This window comes from Dipodomys merriami, unplaced genomic scaffold (assembly GCF_024711535.1).
Source record: "Dipodomys merriami isolate MVZ:Mamm:240054 unplaced genomic scaffold, mDipMer1.0.p SCAF_166, whole genome shotgun sequence".
In the NCBI taxonomy this organism is placed as follows: Eukaryota; Metazoa; Chordata; class Mammalia; order Rodentia; family Heteromyidae; genus Dipodomys; species Dipodomys merriami.
Genome location: NW_027203004.1, coordinates 952801 through 979976, shown reverse-complemented (window position 1 = coordinate 979976; position 27176 = coordinate 952801).

Sequence of the window (27176 nt, the reverse complement as noted above, 5' to 3'; positions counted from 1 at the left end):
AATAGGCACTCTTATACAGTGAAGAAAAGAAAAGAAAAGCAGAACCACATCTTTCCCAGGGGTTTGCCAGCCTTTCCAGGAGTAGGCCTCTTTGAAGCCCTATTCTCTGAGGTAGACTTCGGTGAAGTCCCAATACTCAGAGATAGGTCTCTGTAAAGCCCCGTTCTCTGAGGTAGACATCAGTGAAGTCCCAATACTCAGAGATGGGTCTCTGAAACCCCATTCTCAGGTCTGAAAGCTGGTTTCCCATGCTAAGCAGACTCCACTGGAGTAGGCATGGCAGCTCTCTGAATCTTTTCTCCCAAGACTGTGGCTATGAAGTTTCAGAAAGGAGAATTACAATGGAAAAGTGAGTTCTCAAGCTGGGTACTGATGGCTGACAACTGTATTCCGAGCCTGAGATCTGAGGATTTTGATTTGAAGTCAGTCTGGGCAGGAAAATACATGAGACTCATCTCCAATTAAAGAAAAAGAGCCAGAATTGGATTTGTGGCTCAAATGTTAGAGCATTAGCTATGAGTGGGGGGGGGGGACAGAATCTTGGTCCTGAATTTAAACCCAGGATTGGGGGATGAGAGAAAATGTGTTCTCAGTGCATGAAATCAAGGGTGTATGGTCAACATCACTATTGATGTTAACTTTGGGGTAGAGCTGATCAGTTTTATTCTGGAAATGATTTGTTCCACTCTTCTCTGTCCTGTATTCTTTAAAAGAAATAGCTTTCAGCAATCTATACCTAAGATGTGTGGATTGCACTGAAGCACTTGTTTCATTTTTTTCTACTTACAAAATGATACATAAGTAGTGTACAAAGGAGTTTTAATTTAATATGTCGGTTTGTGAGTCCATCTTGATCGATGTCATCTTTTTGATCATTCTTCTCTTCTCTTTTTTGATCTTGTCTTCTCAATCTCACCCCCTCCATTTACGTGGTCACATTTTCACAAATGTACATTGAATATTATGACTGGATTCTCCCACTGAACCAGTTTGGCAAAGAAATTTCTTCATTGTACTTATAAAGAAGATGAAGAGGACTACAAGCCCAAGACAGCATAGCTATTACTTTGCATCGAGATTATTTGACTTACAAAATCTTCACCAAAAGAAGCATTATAAAAAAGAGCATGGCCAGGAACTAGAAGCATCTATCTTTGTGTGTGTGCTGGTTTTGGGGCCTGAGTGCTGTTCCTGAGCTGCTTTGCTAAAGGTTAGTACTCTACCATTTGAGCCACAGTACCACTTCCAGCTTTATGGTAGTAAATTGGAGGTGGGAATCTCATGGACTTTCTATCTTGGGCTCATTTTAAACCACAATCTTCAGACCTCAGTCTCCTGAGTAGCTATGATTGCTGGTGTGAGTCACTGGCAGCTAGCAAAACATCTCTTAGTTGTCCCAATTAAACATGTGGAGCAATAGGTCATTTGATACTGGTGACACTCAGATAATGATTCCTCTACTTGTTCCTTTCTGTTGTTATTACTAGTGTGATAATGCTTGCTCAGGTTTATATCACTGTGCAATCACTGCTCCATTTTGTTCAGTAAACAACTTTTCAGGACAGGAGAACTGTGAGAGGAGAATATGGGATGAAAATTTTATTTGTACTTCTTGTGGCCTGGCAAAATCTTCTCAGAATGTTTGCAAGCAGAAATAAGAGTCCACTTAGGCCGAATAAAATGAAAGACACACACCTGACACAGAAGCAGTGCCACAGAAGGACAAACGGGAAAACTCATCCAGGCTCAGAGCGAAACATCATTAAGAGTTGTTCAGTTGCGTGAAAATTTGTGAAGATTGTCTTTCTAACCATGGAGAGATCATTCAATGCTGGCATTTACAATATGTTCCAGGACTCATATCTGTTTACGTCTGTTTCCTCTGAATCATCTTTGATAAAGACAGAAATGAGAATGTAACAATGGAACCTAATTATGTTTTCTGAATGAGATTTCATTTCTTTCACAAATCAAGTAAGGGTTGTAATGAATGACTTGGATTTCCTGAGAGAAATTCATGTTTGATTCCTTGTTTCTATTAAGCTTATCAACTGAATAACTTTACATTTGTAAGCTGTTATTATAAAAAATATGAAATATTTTTTTTTTATTTTTATAGGAGAAACCCAGTTTCCTTTTCGATAGAAAATATTTATCTGGCTTCCAACGAAAATCTTTACATCTCAGCCTCCAGAGTACATAGGATTGCAGGCATCAAATATTTTTGGTATGGAAAATCACTATGATATAGAACATGAGGAATCAAGAATTTAGACTAACAAGGAATATTTTGAAAACATTAGCAAAACTGAAGTTATCACAAACTTGCCTGCTTCAGTGAGGAGAAAAATGAGAAAGAAGTTACAGAGGCAGAGAATTGGAGACTAAAGAGAAGTGAGTGAATAGTTCTTTGTTAGAAGAGCTACTGAAGATTTCTCTTTAAGAAAATTCAGCTTAATATAGTGGTACATGTCAATAATTCTAAGTACTTATGAGCTAGACTCTGGAAGGTATAGGAGGTTTGCAGTTGGTATGGTAAAAGTATAATACTGAGACTTCAATATTTAAAACACACTGGTGACACATGGTGATAAGAGAGGCAGAAGTAGGAGGGTCATGGTTTGAGGCCAGCCTAGGCAGTTAATAAGAAACTATCTGAAAATCAATCTAAAGCTAAACAAAGTGCTAGGTGTATGGATCAAGAACAATTATCCAGCAAGTTTGAGGCCCTGAGTTCAATCCCTTCTCCTGAGAAAAAGAGACAAGAAAAAGGAAGAAAGATTATAACACAATTTTCAAGATATTTCCTTTGCAACTTTCTGCTATAATTTCCTTCTTCAATTGCCTTAAAATGTTTACAAAGTCACTTACAAAAATGACTACCATCATTTGGGGAAATCACAAGGAATTCTTTGCAACCAGCTTTGTAACAGAGCAATTTTGTCAAGCAGATTTCAATAAGCTGAAAATGAGAGATAGTGGGCTCATGAAATTGCACTTCATAGCTATGTGTCAGAATGTGAGGAGCTCATAAAGAGGATTTATTTCTTAAGAGAAGAGGAGGATTAAGTTGATTTATCAACTTGAAAAATTACGGTAAATTCTGTTGCTATTTGGTATACAATTTCAAGCCAGGTGTTAAACCAATAAAATTATGGTTGAGATTTTTATAAAAGCTGTAAGATAATTTTTTCATAGATTTTTATAGAAGCTATTCAACAATTGTTGGATAAATCACAGTAATGCAAAAATGTGTTCTGTGTCATCTGATGGTGTTACCTATCTCATCTTCTATGGTTGGAAGAATGTTATCTTCATTTTAAAAATGCAGAAATGGAGGCACGAGGAGAGTTGGTGTGTTTCTGAAGGCTGATGTGTAAATGACAATTGAGTTTGAGCAGAACCAGGATCCATGGCTCAGATTTAATTCATGATTTGGAAACCCCGTGACTATACTAATATCTAAAACTCTTGTGTTAGCTGGGTGACATTTTACATGTTTCTTAGAGTAGTCATCTGTTTTTGAGAATTAAAGAATATACCTTGGTAGGTGGTTCAGTGGTTGAGCACTTGACTTACATGCCTGAGGCCCTGGGTTCGATTCCTCAGCACCAAATATGCAAAAAGAAAAAAAGCTGCAAGTGGCATGTGGCTCAAGTGGTAGAGCACTAGCCTTGAGCTGAAGAGCTGAGGGACAGCTCCCAATCCGAGTTCAGGCCCCACAAATGGACCCCCCCAAAAAAAAAGAATATACGTTTTGTGAAGTATTATGGACAGAACATGAAACAAGAATTCCCTGAATTCTGAAGTTCTTTATGTATTTCCCTTTAAATTATCATTTTTAAGACTCAAGATAGTGAAATTATTAACATTCCTTACATTCCAGAAAGCATTATTTGAACCCATTTGGAAGAATTTCTACAATAGTATTGTAATGTATGGGTTTTTGATGTGCTTATTTGCCTTCTCTCTGTATCTGCTTAATTGGGTTATTTATTGTATGATTCATGTATTAAGAGTTCTTTATATATTATGAATAAAAGCTATTTGACAAGAATTTTATATTTTTCTTCATTGCTTTGTATTTGAATAGACTACGGGTTTATCTGAGGATGTGCAGGACAAGAATTAAGTCACTTAAAGAAGAACGAAAGAGAGAAAAAGGTGAAAAGGATAAGAAAGGAAGAAAAAAGAACAGAAGTTCAGTAGAACTAAACAAAAAACAAAAAGATAATTTAAAGAGAAAGAAAACAAACAAACAAAGAAACACACACACATATCCCTAAAATAAAAATTATAAGAGGAAAAAAAGTTACTGGAAAACAATTTTTTTTTTCAAAAAAGGCAAAAATTAAAGATTAAAAATAGTTTTAGAAAAGAGAAAAAAAATTTTATATAAGGTACCAAAAAAAAAGAAGAAGAAAAAACTTCTTTGATTTTTTTGGGAGGGGTGGGAAAAATCCTGTATCTCCCTTGTGTCCATAACCAGCCTCTTGTTGGAGTCTCTGGTCTGCTTGTGGTTCTGCTGCTTGGTTGGTTTCTTAAGTCATTTTGTTCAAACAGGCAGAAAAATGCTCTGCTTTACCCATGATTTTGCGATCCTCCTACCAGGCTAGTTCAATGGGAGGCAGATCTACTTTGAATATCACCAAAGAGGGGGATGCAGTGATGAGGCTAGGTTCTGGGTAGAATTGAGGCCTTTCAACAAACAGTGGCTTTTCCCGGGGGCTGGTTTGTGAAAAACTCACAGAGCCCAGCCTGGAACCATTCTCAGGGTTTCTGTTTACTGAATTTCAATTGATTGTCGTGGCTGCTAGAGGGAGGGTCAGCCTCTGGCTCTGATTACCCAGTGAAGAAAGCCACTCCTTGGGCTGGAGCCCGAGCTGGGTGACTTTTCCCTGGGTGGAGCTGAGTCTGGCAAGTCACGCCGCTGTTAAGTTCTTGTGATCTGCTAAATGACTCGTTTTATTCCAAGGCTTGAGTTGGAGCTAGCAGCTCTGACGAGCTTTGTTGGTATCCAAGATGGAGATCTCCGGTACTGGGAGGTGGAGGGGTGGCCTTCCCTCCTCTGCTCCCTGAGAAGGAGTGAGGATGTTAGGCTTATACTCATGCTGACTCTTGGTTCCTGGGTCATCTCTGGTCTGTGAACTGCAGGATGAAGATGTCTGCTCCTTGTCGGTTCTTGCTGGTGTTGAGTAGAATCTGCTCGCCTGCTGCTTCTGGCTCCTTCTTCCTGGACTCTCTGTGGTTCAGGTATGGTGCCTGCGATCGCTGCTGCCACTGCTGCCACTGCTGCAGCGGCAGCTGGCAAGAGCTCAGATGTGTCTCCTTGACTGGATTTTCCCTCTCTGGCCTGACTGTCTGTACTGTGATGGCATACTTGGTGTGATCTCTGGCTTAGGACTCTTCACTGGAACTCTAAAACTGCTTTGTATGCGAGAGCTTGTTTAGACTCCAGCTTCTCCTCCGCCATCTTCCTGGAACCCCTATGTGTTTGAATAAAAATTAATGACATCTTTGCCTGATTTCAGAGCAACTGGGAATACTTTCATTCTAATGCAGTACTCTTTATCAGATCAAGAATGTTCCCATATAATAATTTTGACAAATTTTTACCATTCTGCTAGTTTGAAAAGATAAGATATATTTTAGAGTTACAGCAGGGAATTCCCCTGTGACCAGTCTCCTCTACAGTCATGGAACCCCTCTTTGCAAACTGCTGATCATAATGGAAGCAAATTTTTGTTTGTTAGGAATATCAAATTTTTGACCTATGTACTCAGGATGTTTTCCCAGGAAACAAATCCACAAGTAGAAATTAGATCATCACAGTTGTTTAAAATGGCATTAGCAATATATATTTGTATTATTGATGTGCCATATCGCTATATAAAATAGTTTGTCACATAACAGTTTGTGAAAGAACAAACAAATGAATAACCTAGAATCTTGTATGGCAGTAACCTCTAGATGAATTTCTCATATTTTCAGACTTTTCATAAACATAAATAATAGAAGCCAAATGAGGTGATTTATACCTATAATCCAACTACTCTAAAAATAGAAACGTGGATAGTCGCAGTTCAAGGTCAAACTGAAAAACATACAAGAGACCTCCATCTCAATCAATAAAATCTGGATGTGCCAATGTGTGGATGTCATCCTACCTATTACTGGACATACAACTAGGAAGTTCAGTATCTAGGTAGCCTAGGAATAAACAAATGCAAGATTCTATATCAAAAACAATCAAAGCAAAAATTACTGGATGTGGCATGATTCAAGTGGTAAGGTGCCTGCCTGGCAAATGCAAGGCTCTGAATTTGAACCCAAGTACTTACCAAAAAATATTAAAAGTAAACATTATGAATTAATTCTCTAAATAATGTATCTGTAAATATTGTATATTCATATAGACTTGATAAAATTATATTGAGGTTAATATGTCACAAAATAAAGTAACTGAAGTCTCCATAAGGTACTTGTGAAATATTAATGCCGTATTTGTGATGTATAATAGAAATACTTAAATAAATTGGAAAAAAATTTCAAGGGAATTATGTGTGTTCTTACAACATCATAAAGATCCATACTAACCTCAATATAATTTAATGATATCTAGGAAACAGATGTCAATATTGAATGTTTACATTAAAAACAAGTTTGCTCCCAAACTTGAGATGAAATATTCCTTGCTAATTAGGAGGCAGAGATTTAGAAGACTGATATAATGTACAGTTTTGACAAAAAAATTCGTAAAACAACTACAAAAACAAAGAAAGCTAGATATAGTGTAATTTTCCTGTAATCTCACGATGTGGAAGCCATAGGTAAGAGATCATTGCTCAAGTGAGGCTTTGCCTGAAAAATAATCTAAAGTGGTGAGAGCCTTAGCAATTTCAAGCACCAGTAGTGCCAAAGGAAAAAGAAAAGAAGAAAACAGAAAATGAAAGGAATGGATAAAAAGAAAATATTTTCTCTTCATTCTTGGTTTCATTTCATTGGATAGAAGAATTGACAATATTTTGTTTACTGTTTCAGGATTCAGGCCTCTCTAATATAAAAGCATTTATTTCAAGTAAATATTGTATTATTACTATTTATTAACTTATCATTAGACCTTTAGGTTTGGAGATTGAAATCATGGCTTTGTATATATTAGTCTCGTTCTACAACTTAGCTGTACCCGAGCTGTCTTGTATAGTTTTGAAAATTGTTTATGAATTCTTCAATAGTTAGCTATTATACTTTTCATCTTATATTTTCTCTCCCACCTTTTCCCCTATGTATTTTATTTTATGTGTTGAAAACTCAATTTTATCTTCTAAACTTAGAAATTTGCTTTTGAGTTTACAGAGAAGTCAGTTATTTGTGACATATTTTAAAATTATATATAGATATAAGTATTTCATATATATGATTGATTCTTAGAGTTCATTGCAATAAACAACATTTATCTGTTCATATGCACATAGCTATTAAGCCATTGTGATCCTCTCCTAAGAATAGCTTCCCTTGTTCTTGCAATGTGAATGCTTAGAATGCTGTTCATCATATCCAAGTTTAATTATTTGTCTTTTCCTATCTATTGGATTAACTTGTAGATTTATGGGCATATCTAGTTATTAGAAATGAGGAAAACCATGCAGCATATATTTAATTGGATCTGGTTTATTTCACTTAATAACGTTTTCCGCCCCCCCAGTCTTTCCATTTTTTCAGAATGGGGTAAAAAATACCATTCTTTCCCATGGAAGCACAGAATTCCATCAATGCAACAGAATTCAAGATCCAGAAATGAATCCACTCCTATAGGCACATAATCTTTAATAAGGAAGCCAGAAACACAGGATGGAAGAAAAACAGCCTCTTCAAAAAATTGGTTTAACTGGCTGTACAAAGAAAACTGAAATTAGATCATTTTATATCCTCCTGCACCAGAATCAATTCCAAATGGATTGAAGAGCTCAATGTAAGTCCAGATGCCTTAGGAATCTTACAGGCAGAGTTAGGGGAAACATGAGGGCTCCTTGGAATAGGTCAAAATTTCCAAAGTAAATCTGGATTAATGGGATTACATCAAACCAAATCAATCATTTGTCAGACTCAAAAGCCATGAAAAAAAGAGATAGTGTAGCACAGATTTATTAGGGAGCAAACCTACAGATAAGAGCCTCAGCCAATGGTAAACCCTTTCTCCCTTTTCTAACTAGGTTATTTATAGTGGGTTTACATGAATATAAGTGTTTTCTGATGGGGATTAGTCAGCAAACAACTAATGCTAAGACAGAGATAGTATGTGAAATGAGTTGTAGCTGGAGAAATGGTGGCATTAAGGCAGGAGTGTCTAGTTCAAAGACTTGGCTTGGTGCCAGCTAAGTAAGGTATAGCTGCACAAGGGAAGAGGGGTAAAACAGGAGTGGTTATAAACAAAAGCACTGGTCTGAAGCCTCAAAATAAGGACCTCAGTCTGTGTGGACCAAACAGTCTCTAACAATAAGTTTTATTTAAATTAACAAGCACTATTTTAAATTTTGCCGAGTGGGATGGTACATAGTCACAGGTAATTTCGCCTATGTCAGGTAATCCAGTCTACTATTTCACATGTTACCCAGTATCCAGGTTTCAACACAAATGACTACAATGAGATTGTACTAATGAGGCTGTGACTTTTCCCTCTCATGAATCAAAATTCTGTCAAATGATTTCTGTCTTCCAGATGTTTACACATTTCTCAGGATCTTTTTACTATTTTGTCTTCATTATTGATAATCATAGTACATTTTGTTGTTGTTGTGTGTATATGTCATTTTTAGGGCTTGAACTAGATGTTTAATGGTCTCCCTTGTATTTTTTGCTCATGGCTGATGACACTCTATCCTTGAGTCACATGCTCACCTTATGTTTCTTGCTGGATAATTGGAGATAAGTTTTCACATTTTATCTGTTTGGAATGACATTGAACTAAAATATTCAGGTCTCAGCCTCCTGAGTTCTAGGATTATACACATGAATGGCTAACACCAATCTTTGCTTTACTGTTATTTTAATTATGTGGAAGAGGAAAGTGGAAGTATACTTGTATTAAGTGTGCAATTTTCAAATACAAGTTAGAATCAACTTGATATAATATAACTGTTATTAATTTTAAAGTTAAATCAATGAGTGTCACACATTCCCACAGAAATATAATTGAAAGCAAAAGGCATAATTGTTTTCTTAAAACAATCAATGAAACCATAAATTACTTTCACTTTACAAATCACGTTTGACTTAAATTAGCAGACTTCTTTGAGTAAAAGTAAATATATTAATTGTATACCACAAGAAACAAAGTTATTATAGTTAAGAATAAATATTTCATCACACCCAGAAGATACGTTTTAGTATATTCTCACTAAAAAGAAACGTTACATGCAGAAATTAATGGGTATGATGGAGTTTATCATTACACAATATATAAATAAATGGGATTACCACTCAATACTTTAGAAATATGTAAAAAATAATTATGTATCTAGGAGCCAGTAGCTCATGCTTGTAACTCTAGCTACTAAGGAGGCTGAAAGCTTAGAATCATGGTTCAAAGCCAGCCTAGGCAGGAAAGTCGACGACCCTCTTATCTCCAATGAGCCACCAAAAAACTGACAGTGGCTCAAGGGGTAGAGCACTAGTCTTGAGCTAAAGAGCTGAGGGACAGTGTCCAGGCCCAGATTTCAAGCCCCACAACTGACTAAAAATAAACAATTAAAATAAATATTTTGACATAAATGTTAAAATATCTATTCTAAAAATTTTAAATCCTCACTAGATATACAAGTTTATATAAATATAGACTTTTTTCTGGATTTAGTTGTCATTGAATTTTGTAAATCACATATTTGTCACTCAATTCATATTTGTATGTTTAAATACTTATATACCGTAAGTATAATTAAATGATATGTGATAGGCAGTGCTGTTTTAGGAATTTCACTTGGCTTTTTAACATTAACCCTTGTACCCTAAAATCGATATACCCTCCAACCTTATCAGAGATTTCATCTCATTGGAGCAAAAAAGTATAAGCTATAATCATTGTTTGGAACAACTGTAACATTTTACATGAATTTCACTTAGTTTAAGATCCAAAACATTCAAGTAATCTTAACCATGTGAATAATAGCAAAATGTCTTCTGAGCTTTGCAGTCTCTTAAGAGATGAAAATCTTTAATTATACATCTAGTTTTTTCTGACTAACATCTTATATCTTAGGAAGATCTTTTTGGGTAACCCTCTGTTCCTGATAGAAGACCGCAACAAAGGCAACATGGAAAATACTTGAAAACAATTTAAAAAGCAATCACAGATACTCCTCTAATCACCAGTTTCAATGAGAATATACATTAAAGTATCACGTTTTGGTTGCATTTAAAGAGCAATAATTAAACTTTAATTAGCAATGAAGAAGATAACAGAAAACTGTGTTTGAAGACATCTTGACTTTGAACAATTCAATATAAGCGCAATGGATTTATCTTGTTTTTCTATGGAGTTGCCAAAATAATAGAGACCAACACTCAAAGGCAGGAAAACACCTAAGCCAAAGCAGTAAAATTTTGTCTATAAAATAATCGTGAGGGTGTGACTCTTCCAAAGTCAGGCTTGCAAAGAGGAAAGTGTATTTGCTTTGGAGTGAACAATAAAAAATATAAAAATCCTTTATTAATGTTTTACATATCTTGAATAGAACTTCTCATGTTGGAGAAGAGGAAAGGTATGAAAAATTTCAAGACTGTTTCACTATTCCCGAAGATCATTCTTATTTATCAGCTATAGCCTGGGTTACACTTAGTATCATGCTTGTTTAAATTTAGAAGAATTATTTGTTTCTGGGTTATAAGCCGCAAAGCCTTGAGTATTAATAAAGGTCATTTCCTAAGAGGTGAAAGTTGCTGTGTAAGCAAACCTAAAATATTAAAGACAGCATAGTGGAAACTATTTTCTAGCTATATGACAATCTGTGGTGTAGATTTTGTTTCACATTGTTCCAGGGGACTCATTTTTGTTATCTTCTTTTTCACCATTTAATGTTCCTATAATATTCTATACCATCCTTTGATGACTATAACTTTAGTGGATTCTCTAATTTCTCTGTTTCTGTTTTACCTTTTTTAATTACTTTAGAAACTCTAACTCAACATGACATAAATTATCTTTATAATATTAGCATACAGATTTCATTTCCATATTCTTACCTTAGCCTTCTACATAATATTGGTACTTAGTGATCCTCAAATGTGAAAATAAAGATAGGGAGCTTCTTATTTAGATATTATTTAGTATTTCGAGACTTTATTAATTCAAGGCCCTTAGTAGTATGTACATCATACATGTGTACTAAGCTGGTGGCAACTTTTTCTTATTCTCAGAAACTAGGAAATATGGTGTCCCTGTAGTTTCATTAGGAAAAGGCTGTTGTTGAATTAATTTACTAAGCCAAATCTGCTGTAAAGTATTTCTACAAGTTATTTGGCTTAAATAATCCGTATTTACCATTTTACAGTTCTAAAGGACAGAAATCTAAAAGAAGTCTCACTAGATTAAAATAGAGACACCCACAGAGCTAAAATATTTTTCAAATGATTCTAATGGAAAAGACATTTATCTCCTGTTCTGCTTCCCAGAAATTCAGAATCTGGGTTGTTATTTTTTCCTTTATCTTCTAATGTGGCATCTTTATATCTTTCTGATGGTTCTTACCTAATCATGTCCCTTTTGAACTATACCTGGGACTTTTAACTACCTTTGAGTATACTTCCCCCATATGATAATTATTCAAATTTGTTCTCCTTGGGTAATGAGAGGTTATTATTTTACAAACATATATATAATACAAATCTACATTTGAAGGATTAGGTATGTGGGAAAGACAGATATTCTGTGAAGGTATTTTGCTATGTACAATGAGTGTGTAGCATTCTTTCTATTCTAACCTGTTATCCTTTCATTAACCTGAACAAGATATTTCTTCAATGAAATATAACTAGAAAAAATTTAGTCCCTGAAAGCAATTAATCCTGATTAAAACATTGTCATGTACTAGAAATCATGAATGCCTGAAGCAGTTCTGGCACTATCACATTTTATATATTCTGCATACAATCTTCTCTTTTCAAGAGCATTTGATTGTTATTATTTTGGAATTATGGTTATTATTTATTTGACTGCTATTTTTAAAGAATGCATCACCCAATACTGGTTCTCTTTTCCTAACTTTTTTGGGTCTAATCTATTTTTGAAAGAAAGGCAGCCATTTGAATTACATGAACTGTTTATTGAAGTTGAATCAGCATGGAGAGGAAAGGAAGAAAATTTGAATTACATGAAGTGTTTATTGAAGTTGAATCAGCATGGAGAGGAAAGGAAGAAAATTGATGACCTTGTGGGTATATCACATTAAAAATGTATCTACAAGCTATTTATCTTAAAATTGTCTATTTTTCATTATATAAGATTCTGATATAAATTAGTCTCTCAACTCACACATTGTTAATTCAGTCTTATTTCATGCCTCCCCAAAACAAACACCAAATTACTAATTATTTTTAAATTATCACTTTTTAAAAACATATATTTTAAAAAAATTAGTTGAGGGAAATGGTTTATTAGATATTTAGAGTCATGTTCAGACTCTAAGGTGAAAGTCAGAGAGGGGAAATAATCCTGATTTTATTCTTCCTTGAGCCACTCTGATTTACTTCATCTGTTTCTGAAAGAATGAAATTCTTGATTTGAAGCCTTTTGCTTGATATCCACAATGTGTCATTCTTCCATTATTAATCGAATTTGGAGAAAGGATGAGAATTCACAGTAGAAATAGGAGAAGAGGGAAAGAGAAAAAGAAATCTAGATATTTTATTCTTCCTCATCACAATCACAAGGTCTGGATAATGATAATGGATATTAGATACAATGCTCTAGAGTGATTAAACCCATCTATAGAAAAGATAACCCTACAAGTGATCACATGGACAATGCTTATTTATAAAATATTGTAATAATTTCCTACAGAAAATGTTATCTATTTGTTAAGTTCTTGGTTAGGATTTGTTTAATTCTGGTGTGCTATAGTCAACTATCATAATGGTATACAAGGATGGTAAGAAATTAACATCTTAATATCACATTGTAATATTAGCATAATTCTGCCTGTGTTATATGTATGAGGCTGTATTTGAGTTTTGCTTCAATTTCACATGCTATATTCTTCCAGTATATAAATTGAAGGAGGACTCCCTCTGAAATATGCTATTTTTATGGCTAAGGGAAAACAAGTTAGCTTTTAGACACAGACAATGAGATAGAAATCTTCCCCTAGAAATAAATTTTCTCCAATTCTGGTTCACTTTTGTAAGCTGAAATAACTCACATAACCCATTTTGACATTGCAGGTAGAGGTAAATCTCACCTACAGAAGCTGATGCAACACATAGAGTAATATACCAAGATATGCAACACTTGAGATAAAGAGAAAAAAAAGAGAACTATAATACAAGCAATAATACTTGTGCTCACAGGTCTCTGCAGGAAGGAAGGTATTATGTACCTTTGTTTCTAAAACTACTGAGATCTTCAAATCATGTTTTATATGCTTCGATGTTACAGGAATTAGAGAACATTTTGATACTGAGACAGCATAAAATCTCGAAGAAAGCTGGACTAATCATTTCAATACTACTTTTTGTTCTCCAAGAAAATAAATCATTTTAAAGACAATACTTTATAATTTCTTACCTAGTATCTTTTATTTTCCAGAAATAGATTTTGTTAATATATGTGACTATCCAACAGAATAAATATCTTCATTTATATGCATCTTGTGCAGACAGCAAGTCAATTAGATGTAAGTGTGAGTTCATCAGTAGCACTTTTTCAAACTGCAAAACTTCGTTTAAATAGAGATACAGGTGGACCCATTGTAACAATGAGATGTACAAGACGTTATGTCGAAAAATGAACTTTACAACTTTGGTGGGGGAGGGTAGCGGGGAGGATTGGGTGGAGGGACAGGGGGAGGATGGGAAAGGATGGGAAGGGGAATCAAAAGAGGAGGCTACAATGCTTGCTAAGAAATGTACTCATTATTTTGCCCATGTAATTGTAACCCCTCTGTACAGTATTTTCACAAAAAAAATAATATAAAGAAGAAAAATAAATAAATAAAACTGCAAAAAATTTGGACAAGGAGATAATACATATATTTTCTCCATCATCAACTACCAAATCCTCCTTCTTCCTTCCTAAGAAACACACCCAATTAATAAAAAGTCATAGATATTTGGCTCTTGATCTTGAAAATGAAAGCAGAATGTTATGGATGTCTGAGATGATAGTTAATGGTGTTTTACATAGTAATGTCACATGCAACAAACCTATGAGTCCTGCAGGTCTTAACACTACTTCCTTAGTGATGTAATAGGAATGTCAACTTTACTGGATGTAGTATTGTTTTCCACTTCCTTTCCTACCACCTGACCTAAGTTATAATACATATTATGGGTGTGTTCTCTTCTTTTTCTGATAAGATTTGCTAAGCGTCTGTCAATCACTTTGATTTTTTCAAAGAATCAAATGTTTGTTGTGTTGATTCTTTCTGTGTTTTTTTTATTCTAATTCATTTAATGCTGATTTAATTTTAATTATTTGTTTTCGTCTACTGCATTGGGGTTTATTTTACTGCTCTTTTGCAAGGAGGCCCAGATGTCTCATTAAATTTTTGGTTTCAGATCTCTCCAATTTGTTGATGTAAGAACTGAGAGCTATAAACTTGCCTCTGAGTACTGCCATTGCTGTTTCACAGAGGAGCTGGTAGTTTGTATGCTCATTTTTGTTGAATAACATGAGCACTTGAATTTCCTTTCTAATCTCTTCCATGAACCAATCGTGATTCAGCAGTGTGTTGTTCTGGGTCCTTGCGTTGTTACAGGACCCTCTTTGGTGGTTTTTAGTGTTGAGTTCTAATTTTATTCCCTTGTGTTCGGAGAGAAAGCAAGGTATAAATTCAATGTATCTGGATTTGGACAAGTTTGCTTTGTGGACTAAAATGTGGTCTATTTTGGAAAATGTTCCATGTGCTGCTGAAAAAACCATGTATTCTGATGCTGCTGGTTGAAATATTCGGTAGGTGTCTGTTAAATCTAATTTACCTATGCAGTTGTTTAGGTCCGCAGTTTCTCTTTTGAGTTTTTGCCGAGTTGATCTATCTAGTGGGGAAAGTGGTGTGCTAACGTCCCCAACAATTAATGTCCTTGGATCTATTTGGGATTTGAGGGAAAGTAGTGTTTCTTGGATAAATTTGGGTGCGCCGTTGTTTGGTGAAAAGATATTTAGAAGGAGATATCCCTTAATTAGTGTGTAGTGACCTTCTTTATTTCTTCTCACTAGTTTTAATTTGAAGTGTATTTTATCTGATATTAGTATTGCAACTCCCACTTGATAATGGGGGCCGTTTGCTTGGTAGATTTTGTTCCAGACTTTCATATTGAAAATATTTTTGTTTTTATGAGCAAGACGTGAATCCTGAAGGCAGCAGATGGAAGGATCTTGCTTTTTAATTGAACTAGACAGTCTATGCAGCTTAATTGGAGAGTTAAGTTCATCAATGTTGAGAGATAGGACTGAGAGGTATTAGGGAGTTCCTGCCACTTTATCCACCTTCTTGGCGGCTGAGGCAACTGAGTTCTTCCTATGCTTCTTGGATTCTCAGTTTGGGTTTAGTTTCTTGGCCTTTATTGTGGTCTTGTTGGTTTTCTACGTATAGGACATCTTTAAGAATATTTTGTAGGGCTGGTTTGGTGGAGATAAATTGTTTAAATTTTTCATTGACCTTGGGTTATGAATGAGAGTTTAGCTGGGTATAGTATTCTTGGTTGATATTTGTTTGTCATTAGGGCATGGCATACATCATTCCAAGGTCTTCCTGCTTGAATTGTCTCTGCTGAGAAATCTGAGGTGATTCTAATTGGTTTCCCTTTATAGGTGATTGATATTTTCTCCTTGACAGCTTTAAGGATCTTTTCCTTGGTCTGAGTTGATCCTGCAAGGATTATACTGTGAGAGTGGGATGTCCTGTTTTGGCCATGTCTATTTGTATTTCTAAAAGCTTCTTGTATCTTAATAGGCCTATCTTTTTGCATGTTTGGGAAGTTCTCTGCTAGGATCCTGTTAAACAAATTTCCTAGACAATTAACTTCTGTTTTTAGGTGCTCCTCTACACCCATTATCCTCAGATTAGGCTTTCTGATGGTGTCTTCCATGTGTTGAATAGATCTATCGTATTTTCTGGATTTTTCTTGAATGGTTGTATGTTCTTTCTATATAATATCTAGGCTGTCTTCAACCCCCTAGATTCGATCTTAGGCATGGTCTAACCTACTGTCAAGACGTTCTACTTTGTTATTTATTTCTTTTCCTTCTAGTTGGTTGGCTTTAATGGCTTCCAATTCTTTGTTAGAGCTTTGTTTTAGATCTTGTATGAACTTCTTTACTTCCTTAATTTAATGTTCATTGTTTATTCTCAAGTCACTTAGTTGATTGGTTATGCTTTCCTTGGACTCCCATTCCTTCTGTTGGGTTCCAGTCAGTGTTCCCTTTGTGGACTTCCTGACTTCTTTCAGCTCTCTGTTTATAGATTCCATGGATGCCTTTAGTGATCTTTGTGTATTCTCATGCTGCTCTCTCAATTCCTGTATCACTCTTTGATTAGCTTCCTTATGTTCACTCAATCCCTGTAGTTCTCTTTGAGTGTTCTCAGCCTCCTAACACCATTCCTGACTTTCTCTTTGTCTCTTCTACGCCAACTCCTGCAATTCCTGTCTATCTCTTTGACTGATCTCAGCCTGCTCACACCATTCTTTTATTTCTCTTTGAGTGTTCTCAAACTGCTCATACAATTCCTGTATCAATCTTTGAGTAGCTTCCTCAGGCTCATGATATTCCTGTATTGATCTTTCGTTTGTCTTCTCTCTCACTATCACTCTCACATGAAGTCTTTGCAGGTTTTCAATCTTTTCATTTACCATGTTTACCAGTAGTGTTTGCAGAGCTTTTTGGGAGCTCTCGTCTGGATTATCCATTTTCTGTTCTGTCTCCTGATTACCAAGAGTGGGAATTGAGATACCCGGATTTACCATTTTTTCTTGTGTTTTTCAGGTTTGTTCTGCCCATTTGGGATGAATGAAACACCAGTTTTGTGCTAGAACACTATCTTAAGGCAAGCATCAACCAAAGTCTGTAGTTGCAAAGTAAAAAGTCTGCAGATAGAATCTAGTTCAACAGATATATCTATTCAACATCAAACAACTATGTATTAGTGTGCTGTGAACTGCAAAGAAGATTTTGGCAAAGCAGACATTATTAGGTTAAGGGAGATATGTGGGTAAAAATAGGAATAGAGGGATGTGGAAATGTAGAGGAAGAGTTAACTTGACTAAATACTAATATCTAAGTGGGAAATAGGTTGGATAGAATGATAGTAGAGAGAGAGAAAAAAAGAAAGAAAGAAAAAAGAGCAAGAAAAAATAGAAACAAAAATTAAAAATTAAAAGTGAAACACATAAATTATGCAAATTAACAAAGTAATATTCAGAGAAGAACGAGGATAGGATAAGAGAAAAGGAGGGATAGAATGAGATGTGAAAAACTTAAAAATAAAAATGTTTAAAATATCATATAGGTACATAGAAGTAATACTGCTATTAAGGAATTTAAGTCTAAGAGGTTTTGAACTGAGTAATAAATTTCTGGATTAAGTGTGTTCAAAATGGGGGATAATGTCTAATAATCGACTACAGGTATATCTGAGGATGAGCAGAACAGCAATTAAGTCACACAAAGTTGAATGAAAGAGAGGAAAAGTGAAAAGCATGAGAAACAAAGAAAGAAAGGAAGGAAGAAAAGAAGAAAGAAAGTAGAAAGAAAAGGATCAAAAGTCTGTAGAGCTAAACAAAAAAATGAATAAAAAGAAAAAAAAATCACATGCACACACATATACCCTTAAAATAAAAAGGATAAGAGCAAGAAAAAAAGAGTTAATAAAAAATATTTTTAAAGATAAAAATTAACATTTTAAAAAGTTTAAAAAATTATGTAATGTACAAAAAAAGAATTCTTTGATATTGTTTGGTGGGGATGGGTAGATCCTGTATCTCACTTGTGTCTGTAACTGTCTCTTGTTGGAGTCTCTGGTCTGCTTGTGGTGTTTGATTTTCCTGTGGCTTGGTTGGTCTCTTAAGTCAGTTTGTTTGAGCAGGCAGAAAAATGCTCTGTTTACCCAGAATTTTGTGATCCTCCTCCCAGGCTAGTTCAATGAGAAGGAGATCTGCTTTGAGTTTCACAAAAGAGGGAGATGGCTGTTTCTTCTAGTTTGGAGATGCTGTGATGAGGCTAGTTTCTGGTAGGGTGGAGGCCTTTTAGCAAACAGTAGCTTTTCCCTGGAGGGCTAGCTTCTGAGACACTGAGAGAGCCCAGCCTGGAGCCATTCTCAGGGTTTATGTTTACTGAATGTCAATTGATTGTCAAGGCTATTATAGGGAGGGGCAGCCTCTGGCTCTGTTTCCCCAGTGAAGAAAGCCACTCCTGGGGCTGGTGGAGCTTTCTCAGCTGTGCTGGGTCACTTTCCGCTGGGTATAGCTGAGCCTGGAATGTCAGAATAAGTTCCTGTGACCTGGTAAATTACTTTTGTTTTATTTCAAGGCCTGAGTTGGAGCTAGCTGCTCAGCCAGGCCTTTGTCAATATCAAAGATTGAGATCTCTGGTAGTGGGGAGGGGAGGGATGTTCTTACCTCCTCTGCTCCCTGAGAAGGAGTGAGGATGTCAGGCTTCTACTCATGCCAGAGTCTTGGTTCTTGGGTCGTCTCTAGTATGCAATCTGCAGGATGAAGGTGTCTGTTCCTTGTCAGTTCTTCCTGGTGTTGAGTAGAATCAACTCACCTGCTGCATCTGGAATTGTTGTCCTGAACGCTCTGTGTTGCAGGTATGGCGGCCACAGCAGCCACCGCAGCCACCGCTGCCACAGCGGTGGCTGCTGACAAGTGGACAGATCTGTTTCCTTGCCTGGATTTTCTCTCTCTGGCCTAACTCTGTGTACTGTGATGGCACACTTGGTGTGATTCTCTGGCTTAGGACTGTTCACTGGAGCACTAAAACTGCTTTCTATGCGAGAGCTTGTTTAGCCTCCAGCTTCTCCTCTGCCATCTTCCTGGAACGCCCGTATGTATTTTTATTTTGTCAAGCACTGAGCTTGAACTCAAGTAGTGGCAGTTCTGCCTCCGGTTTGATCACTCTAGGCTGGGGTGCAGCCACTGGACCCATAGCCGAATCTGGGTTCCTGGGTCCCAATGGCTGACAGGAAAAAAAATTTAATGCAAAACAGAAAAAACACTGGCAATTTGCAGATGGCTGCCAATTTTACATTTTTTTCTTTGCTAGGTGACCATACTGGGTCTGAATGACACGGTTGAAAAATGTTGGTAACTTGGCATTGCTGAAAGCTGGCAGGCTACCAGGGAAGCCATAGGCCAACACAGCAACATAGGCCCTGTGTTTGAAGCCTGGTCCTGACCCCTAAGAGATCTAAGAGTCTCATTCCTAGTCATAGGCATACCGATGGAAGATTATGAATAGCAAGGTTGAATTAGTTATTTCTGAATACTACTATACAATTAGAGTAATTTTAGGAGGCCAATTGATTTTAATGAATGCTTTTTGACACATTCAAAGAATACTATTAATTACATGTATGCTATAGTTTCAGGACAGTGGTTGATTTAATTAATATTTCATTAAGGCTGAAAACAATAATATTAATTACATGAAGGCATAATAAACACCCAAGAATTGGCAGGAATGTAGCCTATATAGCTGAATAATGTATAGACATCACCGGCACTCTATAATGATCTATATTTATTTGTGTACTACAATCTGCATATCAATGTGTTCTTATTTTGTCAACTCTTAGGGCTCAATCTCAGGTGCTGGAAATGCTAGTCAGCTTAATATGCTCCAGGCTGGCATGCTGACACTTACCCATTAATGAATTGGGCTTTGTAGTCTGTGAGTTCAGATGTGAGAAGCCGAGCGTGAAACATGTTTTCTTTTTCTTTGAAAGTGCTCGGTGACAGGTAGGATGTATAATTCAGATGCAAATCTATATGCTATGTAATAGGATGTAATAAATGTAAAAAATGTCGTAGGTGGAAGAATTGTCATTACAACAAATGAAAAACAGATTGAATTAGTAGGGAATCATTCTAGGATAAAATTAGACACAAAAATTATAGGACGTGGATTAAGTTTAATATTTTATTAAGCATTAACACAATAAAAATTTCATGGAAACACAAATACCTAATAATTGGTAGTAACACACGATGCATAATTTAATAATATATAGGAATATGTCTCATTCTATAAAATACATAATTATAGTAGGAATGTATGTACATATGTGATAAACAATAACAGGATATTGAGTAATTTTAATTAATGCTTTACTAATTGTTAACTGGGACACATCATTAAATGGAGACATAATTTAATGCCTAATAATTGGTAGTAATACAATCTATAATTTAATAATATGCAGACATCTCTCTTTTTGTGTATATAATATTTTTATACAACAATCTCTATCTATTTATATCTCATTCACTCCTGGGGCTCAGTGGTTGAATGTTCACCGAGGAAGCATGAAGCCCTGGGTTCGATTCCTCAGTGCACATAAACAGAAAACCCAGACGTTCTGCTGTCTTTCATTCAATTGTGTGCTAGCCTTGAGCACAAATGCTTAGGAACAGGGTCAAAGCGCATACTCAAGCCCCAGGACTGCCGCCAAAAAAAAAGTAGAATGTCTTAACTGCAACTATAGAAGGGCAAGAAGGACAGGACTTCAAACACTTCATCACAGGGCAATCTAGGAGTCTGGAGCTGACAGCTTCCACCTAACCTGACTTAGCCAGATGTAAACTGCTGCAACCCAGATCCATGGGTTATCCCCATCATCCTAGTTACCCTGGCTTATCCCCATATCCTGGGTGCTCAGGGCCTTTAAAACTTGGCAGGAAGTCTGCTAGAATCTTTGAAATATGGCTTGAAGTGGTAGAGCTCTAGTCTTGATCAAATGTTATTAGAATAGTATCCTCATGTTTTGAGTTCAAGCCCCATGGCTAACCCCACTCTCCCCCCAAAAAACACCACACTAAACCATTAGATGTGAACTTGTGTGGTTTGTGAACTGTTCCTCAAAGAATGGTGATACTGATAAAAAGCACCCTAATTCTAATGAAAGCTTGTGGAATAGAGCTAGTTGCTGAGTCCTTCACAGGGTGCAGTTGGCTGCATCCTGCATTGGGTGCTGTGTGCTGAGTCTTTCAAAGGATGCTGTGTGCTGAGTCATGCAAAGAGTGCAATGTGCTGTGTCCTTCACAGGGTGCATTCTTTCTTCGGGTCCTTATAAGATCTCCACAACTGAGATGCTTATGCAGACAAGAATATTGAGGCTCATTTATGTCCCCATGGCAGGGACAAAGATGTATTACTGAAGACTAGTAAGTTGTCTCCTGCAGACAATTGTTTTGTTTTGTTTTTTCTCATTCATGAACCTTGAACTCATGGTCTAGGTGCTGGCCCTTACCTCTTGGGCTTATGACTAGCGCTCTACCACGTGGAGACATGGATCCCCTTATAGCAGAGGCCACAGCCTAGGGGTCTATAGCTAAGGTCTGTCATCCTGCCTTCTCAGAAAGCTGAGATCTGGGTTCCAAACTATCCCAGACACAAAAGCCTATTATCTCCAATTATCTCCATGAGCCTATTATTTCCAATTCACCACTAAGAAACCCGAAGTGGAATCTGGGTGCTTGTTGCTCATGTCTGTCATCCTAGCTACCCAGGAGGATGAGATCTGAGGATCATGGTTCAAAGCTAGCCTGGGCAGGAAAGTCCTTGAGACACTTAGCTCCGATGGACCCCTCAAAAAGGTGAAGTGGTGTTTGGCTCAAGTGGTAGAGCACCAGACTTGAGGAGAAGAGTTCAAGGACAGTACCCAGGCCCAGATTTCAACTCCTACAACAATAAAGAGAAGAGAGAAACAAACTAACAAACCTAAAGTAGAGGGCTGGGAATGTGTAGAGTGTAGATTGCTTTGCATATATGAATATATGAAACCCTGGGTTTGATTTCTCAGGGCCATATCACTAAAAAGAAGCCTGAAGTGTCTCTGTTGCTCAAGTGGAAGAGGGGTATCCTTGTACAAGAGAAAGTATGTGCAGTGCTCAGGACCTGAGTTCAACCTCCTGTGCACACGCGGGCTCACACTCACACACACACACACACACACACACACACACACACACACACACACACACACACACACACACACTCACAGACTAGAAGTGATGCTGTTAGACAAAATGGTAAAGTACCGGGCTTCTACACTGAGCTCATGGTCAGCACCCCAGCCCTGCTTTCAACCCCCAAACATAGCCAGCCAGGGCCCAACTTGGAGAGGTCAAATGTTTCAAAACCTGAAGAGCTTAACAGTCCTAGATGACAGGAAGCTTTGTGATATCAGATATGTGCTTGGATTTCCCAAGCTTCCAGAAACCTAGGAGAGACATCATAGGCCCATCATCGTCCTCAATGAAACATTTCATGGGTTTCAGTGCCCCAGTTGTCTGCCAGAAGGACTGCTGAATTATATTGAGCACTATATCTGAACACCGGAATGTAGTCTCACAATGGCAGGATAAGTGCACAGGACTTGGCCTGCCACGGGAGATGGCACAAATGGCTTCCTGTCAAACCAGAGCACTGGGGAAAGAAATAGATTGGGCTAAAATTAGACCTTTATCCTGACCTTTGGAGCCCACTCACACTCATTCTCACAATCTGACACAGATGGAGCTGTTTGTTACATAGCTGTACAGAAGTGAGGCCTTTTGTCTGCCTGTCCAGACAATGAGGGAGACTTCTTCCAGCAGGCCTGGGATGCAGAGAAACCCTCAGGCTATACTGGGAACAGTGAGGGGAGCCGCAGAACATGCACTTTCATGAAATCAGTCTCTGTTATGAAATCATTTTATTGGATACAAATTTTCTAGCTTGGTGCCATTCATAGTAACTACTCTGGAGCTTCACCTATAGGAATACATACATACATATACAATGATATGGAGGTACAGGTTATTTTTGAGGGGGCAGGTCCTGGTGTTGAACTATGAGCCTAGGCATTGTTCCTGAGATCCTTGTGCTAAAGGGTAGTGCATTAATCTTGAGTCAAAACCCCACTTCTGGGTTTTTCTGTGATCTCTTAGAAATAACATTGTCATAGACTTTCCTACGCTGGCTGGATTCAAACTCAGATTGTCTACATCTCAGACTCCTGAGGAGCTCAGATTACAATGAGAAGCCACTGGCACCTTCTTTCTTTTCTTCTTCATTTTTTAATCTGGAAACCTGACTTGTTAACATGGTCATACCAGTGTTATGAATTTATAAGTTAACTACCCAATGTCCTTTATAGTTGCTTTCTCTAAGAAGGATTTTCCTTCCTCATCTTACCATCTGTTCATAGGTTTGAAACCAAAAGTGAGAAATGAGTGTCAGAGAATTTCTGTGCAAATGTCCACAGGACATGCCAACTCTGTCAGTTAGCATTGAGCTACAGCAATTTACTGTCTCAAGATGGGAGGACCAAAAGCTAGAGCGATCCTTATATTGTCTGCGTTGCTTCTTTTGCCTATAAAATGATCTAATAATTAGGAGTGTTGTGTGTCTCCAACCTTAAGTATCTAGAATATACTAGAAGCATCTTCATGCATCACTTTTCTAGTGTCTCTTGAGATTTAGACTCCAGGTTTGTGTGGAGATGCTCCTTGGTGAATCCCTGAGGAAAGCCGCTTAAAACCTTTTTGAGAGATAGCCCTTCAAAGTCAGCCTGAGCAGGAAGTCTGTGAGACTCTTATGTCCAATAAACCACCAGAAAACCAGAAGTGGAGCAGTGGACCAGAAGGTACAAATGGAGCTTTGAGAGAGAAAGCCAAGCAGAAGAAACAGGCTAGACCAGGCTGGAAAGCCTGGGAGGCACTTATGTCCGATTAACGACCAGATGGCTGGAAGTGGAGCTGTGGCGGTGGTAAAGCCTCAGCCTTGGGAAAAACAGCTGAGGAACGCATCAGGCCCTGAGTTTAAGCCATGGGTTAGCCTCAAAAACGTTTTCAAAAAGAGAAGGCCACGTTTATGAATCAGTGCCCTACTTACTTATGTGTGTATATTACCTCCCTGAGTTCAAACATACTGTATGCAATGATGCTTCTCTAATTTATTTATTTATTTATTTATTTATTTATTTATTTATTTATTTATTTATTTATTTATTTTTCAGATATGATCCTTGCGCCTACTGCATCATCCTCTTCATGTCAGACCCATTGCTTTCTCTTCCAGGGTTCCAGGCCTGTGTCCTTATATGATGCACACTGAAGATCTCAGCAGTCTTTATTTACATTTTATTATGAGGACAATGCAGGAACAGTCACAAATCAGGCAGGGGTACACAAGATAGGGTTTCTTAGAAGTAACCAGTCTTCAGAAAATTAAACTTGAGGAAGTAAAATGGTAGCATACTTATGTAAAAACTACCATTAAGAAAAATATGAGGAGGCTGGGAAAGTGGATTAGTGAGAGAGTGCTTGCATAGCATGCAAGAAGCCCTGGGTACGATTCCTCGGGAGCACATACACAGAAAAGGCCATAATTGGTGTTGTGGTTCAAGTAGCAGAGTGCTACAGACAGTTCCCAGGCCTTAAGTTCAACCCAAGACCTGGCAAAGAGGTACCTAGGTAGGTAGGTAGATAGATAGGAAGAAAGAAAGAAAGAAAGAACGAAAGAACGAAAGAACGAAAGAAAGAAAGAAAGAAAGAAAGAAAGAAAGAAAGAAAGAAAGAAAGAAAGAAAGAAAGAAAGAAAGAAAGAAAGAAAAAAAAAAAGAAAGAAAGAAAGAAGGAAAGAAAGAAGGAAAGAAAGAAAGAAAGAAAGAAATATGATAGTTTAATCTTTGGACGTCAGGAGGAAAGAAGGGAACACTTCCCAGTCAGGAGGCCTTTTGCAGTGTGCCTTCACATAACCACAGAGCAGGAAGACTGTCTCTTTCCCACTTCTCAGGCAACCAAGGGCCCCAGAGTCAAGAGGGCAGAGCTAGGTTCTAAATCATGTGCTTGGAGACAAAATAGAAACAGTCCTGCCTCTAGTTAGTCTGGGGATTTGTATTAATTATGTGGAGAATGAAGGAAGGAGAATGGACTGGCAGAGGTAGAAGGGTCTTCAAATCTGACAGATGGAGAGTCAAAAACCCACTCCCTAAGACCAGAAAGTAGGGGTTCTCTAATCTGTTCCTCCCCTCTCCCCCACTAAACTGGCTCTCTATTGGTAACCTAAAGGTAGCCTGAGGCTCCCTTCACATGAGGGAGGAAGGTTAATTAGTCATTGTTTGAAGAGGCCGAGTAAAGCCTGACCCGGGTGTAACTTTAACAAATGTTACAGGTTTTCCCCATTGCTGGTTGTGCCTGGAATAAATGAAGAGGTTTTGCAGCTCACTTCCCTGTTGAGTGTGTACGTTCTGCCTCCTAATCATGTAGGCTTGGTCTCTGCACCTAGCCTGGATTTTGAAACTGTTTTCTGTCCTTCAATTACAGAGTTACACTGGAGTTCTTCCTGCTAACAGAGCTAGGGCTTGGATCCTGAGAACTTCATCTGAATCCAGGATAGGTCAATAATGGTTCTTTCCTTCTTCTATAACTCGAGTACTATAAGAACATTTAATGTGCAAGTAAATTCTCATCACCAAGGGAGACACAAGAAGCTATTGAATATCTGACCTTTCAGAAGTGGAAGTCATTTTGTCATAGATTTCCTGCCCTGGCTGGCTTCACCCTGTGATCCTGAGACCTCAGCCTCCTGAGCTAGGGTGATGGGCATGAGCTACTTGTGCTCTGCTAGGTTCAGAACTGTAATGACATTGACAATACAAGTCAACTGCTTATCAAAAAAGGCTTGTGGAGCATATTAAGCCTTTTAACCTTGGACCTTTAAGAACCCTGTAGGACACAATATTACAATGCTACAGTCTGAGAGGTTGGACATATATATGTGCTACACTTGAACCTTGAGCTCTGAGTCCAATTCTGGTGTATATCAGTGTTCATCTTCCAAAGAATGTTCTCGTAATTAGCAAATAGGAAAAGTATTTTAATTAACCCTCACTCTTTTTCCAGTTGTGTGTCTCGAACTCTAGCCTGGGCACTGACCCTGAGCCCTTCAGCTCAAGGTGAACATTCTAGCACTTAATCCAAAATGCCAGATGGGTTCTTTTGGTGGTTCACTGGAGATAAGAATCTAACAGGCTTTCCTTTGGACTGTGGTCTTCAGCTCTCAGCCTCCCGAGAAGCTACGGTTCCACTTATGAGCCACTGGCATCTGGCCTATGGTTTTAGACAGTCCTGGGCTTGATTTTAGGGCCTGGGTACTCTCTCTGAGCTTCTTTTTCTCAAGGCTAGCCACTTGAGCTACTCCATAGCTTCTGGCTTTTTCTGAGTATGTGGCACTGAAGATTCAAACCCTGGCATTCATGCATGCTGAGCAAGCACTTTACCACTAAGCCACATTTCTAGCCCCACCCTCACAATGTTATACCTCACTTGCCTATCTTCAAGAAAAGGCTTCTGAGTATAAATCATCTAAAGAAAACCCGATAGGAAGTTTCCAAAGATAAATAAGACAAAGCTCATACTTGTGAGAGACTCTAATCATGTGAATACTGTGAAAAATGCTTCCATTTAATTATGTATTATGTTTCAACACTTAATCAAATATTAATGAAAATGAATCAATGTCCTCAATTATTGGGTATAATTTTATAATAGATGTGCAAAATGTAATAAATATTATGTGTATAAAATACTAAATACAGTAATCAATATATAAATGAATCAAAGGAAAATAAAATACAAAATCATTCTTTTTCTGTGGGGGTCCGGTTGTGTGGCTTGAACTCTGGGCCTGGGTGCTCTTCCTCAGCTCTTCAGATCAAGGCTAGCACTCTACCACTTGAGCCACAGCGCCACTTCGGGATTTT